Source organism: Elgaria multicarinata, chromosome 1 (assembly GCF_023053635.1).
Source record: "Elgaria multicarinata webbii isolate HBS135686 ecotype San Diego chromosome 1, rElgMul1.1.pri, whole genome shotgun sequence".
Taxonomy (NCBI): domain Eukaryota; kingdom Metazoa; phylum Chordata; class Lepidosauria; order Squamata; family Anguidae; genus Elgaria; species Elgaria multicarinata.
The window spans coordinates 215,489,634-215,502,022 of record NC_086171.1 but is presented as its reverse complement, the minus strand read 5'-3'; positions in this window follow the sequence as shown (position 1 = coordinate 215,502,022).

Here is a 12,389-nt window from a genome sequence, read left to right as displayed (position 1 = left end):
TGGACAGCTGAGCAAGGGGGAACCATAGACAACTCCATCTTATCAACAGGGCTTGTTCAGGAAAGCCATCCAGGGGATTGTGCCCATTGTCATGATCACAAATGAGGTATGGCAAGGCACGCATACCATGGAAAGGGAAGCCTCTGTCATGGGATGCAAAGATTTTGTAGGGAACAGGACTCCACATTTTGCGACACGCTGGTAACATTTACCTGTGAGGCAAAAAGGAAGTGATTTGGGGCTGTTCCTCTTTATTCTTGGAGGATGAGCCTAAAGGAAGCCCAAACCTCCCTAGGTAACTGGTTTCATTGTCGTACTGCTCTAACAGTCAGGAAGTTTTTTCTGATGTCCAGCTGGAATCTGGCTTCCTTTAACTTGAGCCCGTTATTCCATGTCCTGCACTCTGGGAGGATTGAGAAGAGATCCTGGTCCTCCTCTGTGTGAGAACCTTTTAAGTATTTGAGGAGTGCTATCATGTCTCCCTTCCATCTTCTCTTCTCCAGGCTAAACATGCCCAGTTGTTTCAGGCTCTCTTCATAGGGCTTTGTTTCCAGACCCCTGATCATCCTGGTTGCCCTCCTCTGAACACGCTCCAGCTTGTCTGCATCCTTCTTGAATTGTGGAGCCCAGAACTGGACGCAATACTCTAGATGAGGCCTAACCAGGTTGTGTGCTATCTCCAATATTCGAAGCAGTAAGCCTGTGTGCAGCAGTTGCTGGGGAACATGGGTGGGAGGGTGCTGTTGCACCATGTCCTGCTTTGTGGGTCCCTGGCTGAGACCTGGTTGGCCCCTGTGTGAACAGAGTGCTGGACTAGATGGACCCTTGGTCTGATCCAGCATCAGGGCTCTTGTTATGTTCTTGATAGACTTGTTTTAATTAGCTTGCTGAGCTGTCATCTTGTTAAAGGCTTTGCTTCCATCTAACAAGCTCAGCTTTGGAAAACCCTCCTAATTGCCAATCATGTGGTTTTGGATACAGCAGTGAAGGTGAAGCTCCCAAGAACAAAGGCTCAACAGCTTGGGGCAGGGGAAATGGTCATAACATTGGATGTGGAAGAGTTGGCAGTGATCCACTGCAGATCAAGTGTTAGATCGGGATAGGGAGAGGTCAGCCAAAGTCTCTGTTCTGCTCACTGAACGGATCTGGGCAAATCTCGCACTCAACATCGTTGCAAGCATGAAATTGTGATCCGACAGCAAGACAACCGCAGCCCAGGTGATTGGCAATGCCTTCCCACTCCTGCACAGAGTTGTTTTTGCAATCCATCTGGAGAGGAGATATGCCAAAGCATATGGGTGAAGGCCGCGTTCAGGCTGTGTAGACTCGATCAAGTAGGTGATTGTAATCCGTTAGACATGGTGGTGTGTTCCATGATCCCAGGCATGTGCCACAGAAATGCATACTTCAGCAGCTTGAGGATCTCTCAGATTTCATTGGGGGAGGGGAGTGTGTTCATTTCTGTTGCTTTGTTGTTTATTCGTTCAGTCGTTTCCGACTCTTCGTGACTTCATGGACCAGCCCACGCCAGAGCTTTCTGTCGGCCGTTGCCACCCCTAGCTCCCCCAAGGTCAAGTCTGTCACCTCCAGAATATCATCCATCCGTCTTGCCCTTGGTCGGCCCTCTTCCTTCTGCCTTCCACTTTCCCTAGCATCAGCCTCTTCTCCAGGGTGTCCTGTCTTCTCATTATGTGGCCAAAGTACTTCTGTTTTGCCTTTACTACCCTTCCCTCAAGGGAGCAGTCTGGCTTTATTTCCTGGAGTATGGACTGGTTTGATCTTCTTGCAGTCCAAGGCGCTCTCAGAATTTTCCTCCAACACCTCAGTTCAAAAGCATCTCTATCTTCCTTCGCTCAGCTTTCCCTATGGTCCGGCTCTCGCAGCCATAGGTTACTACGGGGAATACCATTGCTTTAACTATGCGGACCTTTGTTGTCAGTGTGGTGTCTCTGCTCTTAACTATTTTATCAAGAGTTGTCATTGCTCTCCTCCCAAGAAGTCAACGTCTTCTGATTTCCTGGCTGCAGTCAGCGTCTGCAGTAATCTTTGCACCCAGAAATACAAAGTCTGTCCTTTTAAAGTTGATGTTGCCCAAACTTGTCACTTTTTGCTTCCGTCTCAAAATTCCACCATCCATTCAATTGGAGGTGGTGCATGAACCAATTGACCTTTATGGTGTAGCGGCTAAAGTGTCACACTGGGAGCCGGGAGATCCGGGTTCTAGTCCCCACTCGGCCATGGAAACCCCCTGGGTGACTTTGGGCCAGTCACAGACTCTCAGCTCAAACCACCTCACAGGGTTGTTGTTGTGAAGATAACATGGAGAGGAGGAGGAGGAGGATTATGTACACCGCCTTGGGTTCCTTGGAGGAAAAAATGCAGGATATAAATGCAATAACAAATAATTTTACAAGTGGGACGTGAATGGGTCTGTGTGCGTGTGCTGCAGTTCCAGGGGAAGGAAGCATATATCACTGGGAAACCTCAAAGAGAAACACTGTGACAGCAAAGGGAGCAAGAATAAAGGAAGTCTGAACACCGTCTGACACCATAGAGACAGCATGTTATATTTCTGTGCCTTGATATTACACTTGAATGGGATTCTACCGTGAGAAGCTTTCGTGAGCTTCTTGGAGCTATCAAGCCGGATGCCAGAAGATGTAGCGATGGCCACCGATTTGGATGGCTTTAAAAGGGGGTTGCATAAATTCCTGGAGGCGAAGGCTATCGATGGCTGCTAGCCCTCATGGTTATGTGCTACTTCCGATATCCGAGGCAGTCAGCCTCTGTGCACCAGTTGCTGGGGAACCTGGGTGGGAGGGTGCCGTTGCACCATGTCCTGCTTTGTTGGTCCCTGGTCAACAGCTGGTGGGCCACTGTGGGAACAGAGTTCTGGACTAGATGGACCCTCGGTCTGATCCAGCATGGCACTCCATATATTACGTTTTTAATAAATAAATAAGACACATTCATACTGAAAAGGTGAAATAGAGTGAAATGTGGCAAGAGTGCTGGCATGGACACAACACTCTTAAGTATTTGAAGTGATAGCACTCTTCAAATACTTAAAAGGTTGTCACTCAGAGGAGGGCCAGGATCTCTTCTTGATCCTCCCAGAGTGCAGGACAAGGAATAACGGCCTCTAGTTACAGGAAGCCAGATACCGGCTGGACATCAGGAAAAACTTCCTGACTGTTAGAGCAGTATGACAATGGAACCAGTGACCTAGGGAGGTTGTGGGCTCTCCCACACTAGAGGCCTTCAAGAGGCAGCTGGGGGGAATCCGCACGTCGTACCGAGATCGCTTCTAAGTAACCCCAGTGTGGCGTGAAAGCGATCGTGTAACTTGCCTTTGGAAGAGCCGACGAAGAGACGTCCTTCCCGCCACCGCCGCCGCCACCCACAGACCTCCTCGCTGGCGAGGTCTGTGGGTGGTGGCGGCGGCGGCGGGAAGGACAGTGACTGTGAGGCAGTGACTGTTCTGAACCAGTGCCTGGGCACGGTAATGGACTGGATGAGGGCTAACAAACTGAGACTCAATCCAGACAGGACGGAGGTACTGTTAGCGGGTGGTTCATCTGTCCGGCGAGGTGATGTTTGCCCTGTCCTGGACGGGGTTGCACTCTCCCTAAAGGATTGGGTCCGTAGTTTGGGGGTGCTCTTGGATCCAGAACTGTCACTTGAGGCACAGGTGAACTCAGTGGCAAAGAGCACCTTTTATCAGCTTAGGTTGATATACCAACTACGCCCTTATCTGGACAGAGATAGCCTAGCTACAGTCATCCATGCTCTGGTAACCTCTCGTTTGGATTACTGCAATGCGTTATACGTGGGGCTGCCTTTGAAAACGGTCCGGAAGCTTCAGCTGGTACAAAACAGGGCAGCCCGGTTACTTACAGGGACTGGCCAAAGAGACCACATCACGCCAGTCCTTTTCCAGCTTCATTGGCTGCCAGTCCAGGTCCGGGCCCGATTCAAAGTGCTGGTATTGACATTTAAAGCCCTAAACGGTTTGGGGCCAGGTTATTTGAAGGAACGCCTCCTCCCATATGTACCTGCCCGGACCTTAAGATCATCCACAGGGGCCCTTCTCCGTGAGCCCCTGCCAAAGGAAGTGAGGCAGGTGGCTACTAGGAGGAGGGCCTTCTCCGCTATGGCACCCCGGTTGTGGAATGAGCTCCCCAGAGCGCCTACACTGCTTTCGTCACCAGCTGAAGGCCTTTTTATTCACTCAGTATTTTAACACTTAATTTTAACTTTAAATTTTACTGTTTTAACTCTATTTTAATCTTATATCAATTTTGCTGCGTGGTTTTATCCTGGTTGTGCTTTTTACACTGTATTTTGTATTTGTGCTTTTAACCTGTTGGTTGTTTTATCATGGTTTTAATTTTTGTGAACCGCCCAGAGAGCTTCGGCTATTGGGCGGTATAAAAATGTAATAAATAAATAAATAAATAAATAAACTCTGATATTCTAGGATTCTATTCTATGAACCTTGCAGAGGAGAAGCAAAGCTCTGTGGGAGCAGCAAGTTGGCGCACACAACCCTCCACCCGGTGCTTAGCACTAACCTACTTTGCTTTGCTTCCACTGGCCTGCCCAGGCCCCCGATCGGGCTTCTCTCCGCGTGGTTGTGTCTGTTGCCCTTTCAGCCTCCCCTCATTAGCCATGCAAGATAGGAATCGATCTCGCAGCAGGCAGGGTGCTGCGGCGAAAGGGGAATGGGCTTGGACTAGCGCCAGCCTCAACGGAATGGTGTATTTGGCTACGCGCCGATGATTGTGAGTGGCCTTTCCTCCCCCCCTCGCTTTTATTTAATTGCACGCTTACAAAACAGGTTCTATAAAAGCAAAATAGTGTTGGACACAATTCGCCAGGAGGATCCCTGGCACAGACTCCACTGAAAACAAAGGGAGCGGAAACCCTTGCACAGATCCTGTACTCATGTAAATGCAGTTTGCAAGAACAGACGCCTGGGCCGTGCCCCCTCCGTCTGTGGCCCATTCAAGTCATTAAATTCCTGGAGGTGAAGGCTATCATAAATAAATAAATAAATAAATATCAATGGCTACTAGCCCTGATGGTTGTGTGCTATCTCCAGTATTCAAGGCAGTAAGCTTGTGTGCACCATTTGTTGGGGAACCTGGGTGGGAGTGTGTGTGTTGTTGCACCATGTCTTGCTTGTTCATCCCTGGCCGATGGCTGGTTCGCCCCTGTGTGAACAGAGTGCTGGACTAGATGGACCCTTGGTCCACAGCTAGACCTAAGGTTTATCCTGGGATCATAGAATCATATAGAATCAGAATAGCAGAGTTGGAAGGGGCCTACAAGGCCATCGAGTCCAACCCCCTGCTCAATGCAGGGATCCACCCTAAAGCATCCCTGACAGAGGGTTGTCCAGCTGCCTCTTGAAGGCCTCTAGTGTGGGAGAGCCCACAACCTCCCTAGGTAACTGGTTCCATTGTTGTACTGCTCTAACAGTCAGGAATTTTTCCTGATGTCCAGCTGGAAACTGGCTTTCTGTTTTTGAGTCCGTTATTCCATGTCCTGCACTCTGGGAGGATCGAGAAGAGATCCTGGCCCTCCTCGGTGTGACAACCTTTTAAGTATTTGAAGAGTGCTATCATGTCTCCCCTCCATCTTCTCTTCTCCAGGCTCAACATGCCCAGTTCTTTCAGTCTCTCTTCATAGGGCTTTGTTTCCAGACCCCTGATCATCCTGGTTGCCCTCCTCTGAACACGCTCCAGCTTGTCTGCATCCTTCTTGAATTGTGGAGCCCAGAACTGGACGCAATACTCTAGATGAGGCCTAACTAGGGCCGAATAGAGAGGAACCAGTACCTCCCGTGATTTGGAAGCTATACTTCTATTAATGCAGCCCAAAATAGCATTTGCCTTTCTTGCAGCCATATCGCACTGTTGGCTCATATTCAGCTTGCGATCTACCATTCCAAAATCCTTCTCATTTGTAGTATTGCTGAGCCAAGTATCCCCCATCTTGTAACTGTGCCTTTGGTTTCTATTTCCTAGATGTAGAACTTGGCATTTATCCCCATTAAATTTCATTCTATTGTTTTCAGCCAAGCCCTTCAGCCTATCGAGATCACTTTGAAGTTTGTTTCTGTCTTCCGGGGTATTAGCTATCCCACCCAATTTTGTGTCATCTGCAAATTTGATAAGCGTTCCCTGCACCTCCTCATCCAAATCATTAATCATCCAGAGTTCGCCCCTGCCTGTGTCACCTAGATGAACAGGTTTGACCCCTGGACGATCCAGAGATAAACCTTAGGTCTAGCTATTGCCTTGGTCTGATCCAGCAGGGCTCTTCTTATGTCCTTATGACTCTGAGGTTGCTATTAAAGGCACAGGAACTGGGATTTGGAGGAGGGCGAACCGTTAACGGATCTCCTTAGGAGTAAATAGATTTGCCAGGCCTCAGGGTTCAACCTCATGCTTTAAGGTGAATTCCTGCACTGAGCAGGGGGTTGGACTCAATGGCCTTAGAGGCCCCTTCCAACTCTACTATTCTATGCTTTTAAGTTTCAGGGTGTAAGCCTCTTGTTTAGGGCCTCCAAGGGAGGGAGTAGACATTCAGGCTGAGGGGATATTCTGTTCGGGTCCAGAGCTTTTGCTCTTTCTACACAGCCATCAGGTTAACATCCTGAGCGCCCCCCCCCCCCCGCAAGCACAGCCTGGCTTTGCTCCCCCACACCCTCCCAAACCAGATGTCCCAAAGTCAGTGGCCCCTCAACTGCCAGGCTATGCCCATGTCTTCAAAACCCTAGGAGCAAAAGGCACTCTGCACATGTTCAGATTTGCTCTCGCCGTGTTCCAGAGCGGGAGCTCTGCCTAAAACAGGTCCCGGGGTTGAAAAATGAGCCCTGCCTGTTGCAGGTACCAAAGTCTTTCTGGCAAATCATTGCAAGGGGGTAAGCTTGAATCATGGAATAGCAGAGTTGGAAGGGGCCTACAAGGCCATTGAGTCCAACCCCCTGCTCAGTGTAGGAAGGTTGCGTTGCATGAGGTCCCTTCCCCGTGGGAAATATACAGCCAATTTATGCCAACCTGGTGCCCTGCAGAGAAGGACATAAAAAAAGCCCTGCTGGATCAGAACAAGAGTCCATCTAGCCCAGCATTCTCTACAGACTCTGGCGGAGAAGACTTTTTCCGCTCCCAGAGACAGCGGCACTCGAACCCGGGACCTTCTCCACCCAACACCACGTCTGTTTTACTGCCAAGCTGCAGCCCTTCTCTTCCTCTTGCTGCTAGCTTGCTGCTCTCTTAGCTATACCCCCAACCCCCACCTCTGACTTCCTCCCTTTGGGCTCTGCATTTTTCTGGGCTGGATCTCACACTTTCCACTCTGCCTGCTGCCTCTTGCCAACTTTCCATCAGGACGGCTGCGCTCCTTTCTCTCCCCACCCCCTTCCTTTTCACCTCCCACTGCCGGATGAGAACATGGGTTTTATTTCCCCCTCCAGTAGTGGCGGGGAGAGGAGGCGGCAGCAGCCCAACAGTCTCTGGGATGGGAGGATCCATCCATGCCTCGGTTGCATGAGCCCAGCTGGATGTTCTTCTGATCTATGGCTGGAGGGATAGAAGGCTGTGGGGCTGGGATGTGTGTGTGTGTGTGGAGCAGCGATGCTTCAGTTCCAACAATAACAAGAACGTTAAGAGCCTGACAGTTTACAGAAATCAAGTTTCCAGTGGGTGACAAGAGCAAGGCTGGGTTGTCCCAGAGAGGCCAGGCAACCAGGCACCATTTGGGCCACCTCTAGGGCAGCCACAGGGAAAAGGAAGCAAAGAAACTGACCCTACGGATGTGGGCCGTGGCACCAAATGGGGCGGAGCTCAGGATCAGCCTTGGGTGGCTGCACCACCAACAGGCATGTAGGACCTCAGGCCCGGGGGGCCAGATCCGGCCCCAAGTTTTCCCAGATGGTCCCGCCCTTTCCCCCAACCATTTGGTGGCTTTTGTGGAGTTTTTCCTCCTCCACCAATTCCAATAGTTGAAGTACTTCTTCACACAGGGCATAGTTAAATTATGGAACTCACTACCACAAGATGTAGTGATGGCCACCCATTTGGATGGCTTTCAAAGGAGGCTGGATAAATTCCTGGAGGCGAAGGCTATCCATGGCTACTAGCCCTGATGGTTGTGCGCTATCTCCAGTATTCGAGGCAGTAAGCCTGTGTGCACCAGTTGCTGGGGAACATGGGTGGGAGGGTGCTGTTGCACCATGTCCTGCTTGATGGTCCCTGGCCGATGGCTGCTTGGCCACTGTGTGAACAGAGTGCTGGACTAGATGGACCCTTGGTCTGATCCAGCAGGGCTGTTCTTATGTTCTAAGTGCCTGTCCTAAGGGTTAGATCATAGAATCATAGAATAGCAGAATTGGAAGGGGCCTACAAGGCCATCGAGTCCAACCCCTGCTCAATGCAGGAATCCACCCTAAAGCATCCCTGACAGGTGGTTGTCCAGCTGCCTCTTGAAGGCCTCTAGTGTGGGAGAGCCCACCACCTCCCTAGGTAACTGATTCCATTGTCGCACTGCTCTAACAGTCAGGAAGTTTTTCCTGATGTCCAGCCAGAATCTGGCTTCCTTTAACTTGAGCCTGTTATTCCGTGTCCTGCACTCTGGGAGGATCGATAGGAGATCCTGGCCCTCCTCTGTGTGACAATGGCAGTAAGACCTCAAAGCTAAAACAGGCTGGCGTTTTTGGTATTTAGGCACCACCCATTTTGCCTTCCTTGCTCCCCCCTTTTGCTTTCAGCTCCATCCGTCACTGACATGTGGCCCACAGGAACTTCTCTGCAGTGGCCCCCAACACTTCTGACCTACAGATTTGGGGCCTCTGTGACCATCGCTTGGTTCTGATTTTACGTTGCTGATTTTATACTGGATTGCGATTTTGCTGTGGGTTTTATGGTAACTCATTTATATTGGGGGCCATATCCTGCCCCCAAGAGCTTTCGATACAAGGTGGGTAGGAAATATTTTACAAAACGAAACTCCGTGGAGAGGGCGTGATGCAGCAGCTCAGTCTCTGGTTGTTCTGCAACTGCAAAAGACACAAAGAGCCTTTTCCAGAAACGTTCCCAAAGTAGAAGTTTCATTGACTCCTGCTTATGTGCTCCAAGCCCTGGAGGAGAATCACGAGGGGTGGGGGGTCGGTCACTGCCCCAAACCGCAGCAGGTTCAAATCGGCTGAGTGCTGCACATTTCGAAAGCCAACAGGGTACAAAGGTCCAGAAAGCTTGGAGGGCCGGGATTGTGCCCTTGGAATTGTGAAGCCATAAGAAAAACAGGCAGAGTTGCACATCTCATAGAATCATACAATAGAGTGGGAAGAGGCCTATAAGGCCATCGAGTCCAACTCCCTGCTCAACGCAGGAATCCACCCTAAAGCATCCCTGACAGAGGGTTGTCCAACTGCCTCTTGAATGTCTCTAGCGTGGGAGAGCCCACCACCTCCCTGGGTCACTGGTTCCATTGTCGTACTGCTCTAACAGTCAGGAAGTTTTTCCTGATGTCCAGCTGGATCTGGCTTCCTGTAATTTGAGCCCGTTATTTATTTATTTTATTACATTTATATACCGCCCCATAGTTGAAGCTCTCTGGACATTTTACAAAAGTTAAAAACAGTGAACATTAAAATAAGCAGCTATAAGCTCACCACTTATAGCTGCCATAAGCCAAAAAGGACCAAAGCCTGTCAAACTAGATAAGGCTTCCAGTTCCTGCTAGGAATGTATTACGACACGTCTTTAGCATGAGAACAGGGAAAAGTCATTCCATGACCTCAGGATCACTACTGTGAAAGCAGAATACACAACAATGGTATTCCGTGTCCTGCACTCTGGGAGGATCAAGAAGAGATCCTGGCCCTGAATGGTGCAATCATGTCTCCCCTCCATCTTCTCTTCTCCAGGCTAAACCTGCCCAGTTCTTTCAGTCTCTCTTCATAGGGCTTTGTTTCCAGACCCCTGATCATCCTGGTTGCCCTCCTCTGAACACGCTCCAGCTTGTCTGCGTCCTTCTTGAATTGTGGAGCCCAGAACTGGACGCAATACTCTAGATGAGGCCTAACCAGGGCCGAATAGAGAGGAACCAGTACCTCACGTGATTTGGATGCTATACTTCTATTAATGCAGCCCAAAATAGCATTTGCCTTTCTTGCAGCCATATCGCACTGTTGGCTCATATTCAGCTTGCGATCTACAACAATTCCAAGATCCCTCTCGTTTGTAGTATTGCTGAGCCAAGTGTCCCCCATCTTGTAACTGTGCATTTGGTTTCTATTTCCTAAATGTACAACTTGGCATTTATCCCTATTAAATTTCATTCTGTTGTTTTCAGCCCAGCACTCCAGCCTATCAAGATCACTTTGAAGTTTGTTTCTGTCTTCCAGGGTATTCGCTATCCCACCCAATTTTGTGTCATCTGCAAATTTGATCAGCGTTCCCTGCACCTCCTCGTCCAAATCTTTAATAAAAATGTTGAAGAGCCCTGGGCCCAGGACTGAGCCCTGTGGTACCCCACTCGTTGCCTCTCCCCAGTTTGAGAAGGTTCCATTGATAAGTACTCTTTGAGTCCGATTCTGTAGCCAATTGTGAATCCACCTAATAGTTGTTCCATCTAGTCCACTTTTAGCTAGTTTGCTCATCAGAATGTCATGGGGCACTTCGTCCAAAGCTTTGCTGAAGTCTTTCCATCGTATCACTGCAGCCCATTTCCAAGCCACAGGGATTAGGAGAAAAGGTCCCCATCCGGAACGGAACATCAGAAACGTTTGTACATTGGGTGTCGACCTGGGCAGCCGAACCAACTGCTTGTTTTCATGACACAGAGAGGATGGGGGGGGGAGGGAGGGGAGCGCAGCTGGGACGGTTGCTTTCCTCCTCCTGACAAGATTAATGCTTGCAAAGCGCCTGAGCTTAGCCTCCGCTCCTCCGCTTGCCTCCTTAAACAAGCCTCGCCGCTCCCACCAGCAATGGAAACTTCTGACCTGACCCTGGAAAGGAGCCGTTCCCGAGCCGAAAGCAGCCCTGGCTCTGGGCCCCTGGCTTTCCGACGAAGCCGACGGCTGAAGGCAACGGGCCGGTGGTGCTCCGCTTCCTCGGGAGCGAGGAGAGATCCAGGGGCAGCGCTGTCAAGGGAGGTTTTCTTGGGAGGAAAGAGCGCCGGAGACCCGCGGTGACTGTGTCGTATTGGCTTTATTTACAAGTGTACAAGCAGGGCCCGTCAGAAAACAAGGAGGCTCTTAAAAATACAAAAGGCAGCCGGTCGCCAAGGAACGACGTGGGCAGGCCTCTCCGCCCAGGTTGCATCTGCCCAGTTTCTGCTAGAAATTCCCCACTTGGGGTCTCTCCTAAACTGCCAGCTGTCCCTCTGTCTCCTCTCAGCTTCAGGGTTGTCACCTTCTCCAAGAGCTGGCGGCTCTCTCTTTCGAAATACTCAAGGAAGGTAGCCCGCTATCAGATCATCCCTGGTCATTAGTTCCCAAGGGTGAAGCATCAACCTGTCACGCTGGGCTACTAGCCTAAGATGTCTTCGTCTAACAGGGCATGTAGCCACTTGGGCTGGGTTGGAGTTAACAAACCAACCACCACTCTCTCTCCAGATCCAGTTCGGGGGTGGAGCAAGCCAACGGCTTCATTTAGAAGATGGGAATTGTGGTCATGGATCCTGGACGTCTCATGCAGTTTGCCCTAAGACCTCTAAGGCCAGGCTGGCATCCGTTTTGTATAAAGCTGCAAGAGGACTGTCCAGAGACATTTTGAGATCTAGTATTTGATTTTCCTTGGCAGGGCTTCTCTGCCTTTAACTGCTGCACAACAGGCTGAAACTCAACAGAGGTAGATTCCCTCCCATATTTAGTACAGGGGAGGAACTTTGCCTGTTGAACTTCGACCCATCCTACAACTCATAAAGGCACAGGGCCCTGCCAGAAGCCTCAAACGCCTCCTCACCACTGAGGATGGTTCTCCGCTGTCAATGTTTTGCCTTTGAGGAACTCATAGAATAGAATAACAGAGTTGGAAGGGGCCTACAAGGCCATCGAGTCCAACCCCCTGCTCAATGCAGGAATCCACCCTAAAGCATCCCTGACAGAGGGCTGTCCAGCTGCCTCTTGAAGGCCTCCCGTGTGGGAGAGCTCACAACCTCCCTAGGGAACTGGTTCCATTGTCACACTGCTCTAACAGTCAGGAAGTTTTTCCTGATGTCCAGCTGGAATCTGGCTTCCTTTAACTTAAGCCCGTTATTCCGTGTCCTGCACTCTGGGAGGATCGAGAAGAGATCCTGGCCCTCCTCTGTGTGACAACCTTTTAAGTATTTGAAGAGTGCTCTCAGGTCTCCCCTCCATCTTCTCTTCCCCAGGGTAA